Source organism: Chinchilla lanigera, unplaced genomic scaffold (assembly GCF_000276665.1).
Source record: "Chinchilla lanigera isolate Chin_1 unplaced genomic scaffold, ChiLan1.0 scaffold00128, whole genome shotgun sequence".
NCBI lineage: Eukaryota > Metazoa > Chordata > Mammalia > Rodentia > Chinchillidae > Chinchilla > Chinchilla lanigera.
This window is the reverse complement of record NW_004955529.1, coordinates 4107961-4109129: the sequence shown is the minus strand read 5'-3', so window position 1 is coordinate 4109129 and position 1169 is coordinate 4107961. Positions and strand designations below refer to the sequence as shown.

General features: G+C 68.2%; 1 protein-coding gene across 9 annotated transcripts in view; it reads right to left on the bottom strand.

Annotated features, from left to right (window-relative positions):
• Znf711 (zinc finger protein 711) overlaps positions 1–928 on the bottom strand; it is a 26495-nt gene extending 25567 nt beyond the window's left edge. For 6 of the 9 annotated variants that reach the window (XM_013507530.1, XM_013507527.1, XM_013507534.1 and 3 more), the window contains exon 1: positions 698–927. The gene's annotated coding sequence lies outside the window, so the exon portion shown is untranslated. Of the gene's footprint in view, positions 1–569 lie in introns of all 9 variants that reach the window. The other 3 variants (XM_013507532.1, XM_013507528.1, XM_013507531.1) reach the window with 3 other exon arrangements.
• Positions 929–1169: the final 241 nt, after the last annotated feature.

Sequence of the window (1169 nt, the reverse complement as noted above, 5' to 3'; positions counted from 1 at the left end):
GCCCCGCCGAGCCCCGCCGAGCCCCGCCGAGCCCCGCCGAGCCGCCCGGCCCCTCAGCCGCCTCCGACTTGCTCCGTCCCGCTACGCGGGAGACTGCTGGGAGCTAAAATGGTGGTGTTTAGTGCAGGCGACAGTCGCTGCACACAGCCACCCCCGTCCCCACCCCCTACCTTGGCTAAGACCGCGTCTGCCCTGTTCCCTGAGAGCCCCCTTCGGCGCCGCTTCCCGCAAACGCCGCCGTCCCCCCTGCGCTCCGAAGGCGACCGCCAGCGCCGGCAGGGACGGGCTCGACGCGGCGGGGGCGCGCGGGAAGGCACACGGAGGGGGCTAGCGGGGAGCGCTGCCAGAGGAACGCTGCAGCATTATTCACGTCAACGTTTTGTTTTCCGCCATTTTCCCGTCACGCTCAACCACCGACGGCCCCAACGACGGCGCTACCCCCGCGACTCCGGCCCACGGGAAGAAGCTGGGCTGAGGGGAAAAGACTCATTTTCCTCAATTTCTCCAACCCCAGCCCGCGGCTCGGCAAAAAACACAAGCTGCCCGCCCGAGGGTGAGGGAACGCTTACTGACTAGACGCCACTTCCATTGTTCTTTCTGCCCTCCACCGTACGCTGGATGTGAGCTTCTCCGCCTCTCCCCCAGAGACGCGGAGCGCGGCGGAACAAAGTCGCCCCAGGCTCTCCTGTGGACCCACCTTCCCCGCCGCCGCCGCCGCTCCTGCCGCTCCAGCCGCCGCCAGTCCGACTAAAACCGCGCTCTAGGTTGCCGCGGGGGGCGGCAGCCGAGGCTCTGTGAGGTCCTCACATTCGGGTTTCCGAGGTTCCACAGCCAGAGCCAATCACAAGCTACTCTGCGTCTGGGCGGCGCGCCCCCTCGCGCGGCTTTATATCGCTGCCGACTGCTGAGGTTGCATTACGTCACACCGCCCTTGCGGCAGGGTAGGGGGCCCCGGGGGTGGGGGGGAGCACGCGCAGGCGCGCGCGAGAGGCCGAGCCACCCGCGCCGGGTTTGCGCTCGGAGACCCGCTGACGGGCCGCCTGCGCTGCGGCGCGGTGCGCGGCGAAGTGCGCAAGCCCAGAACTTGGCGCGCCGCTGAGGAGTTTCCGTGGGAAGGTGTTCTGTTTTCCAGGTTTCCCAAGAGAGATGAAAAGAGGGAGAGAGGAATC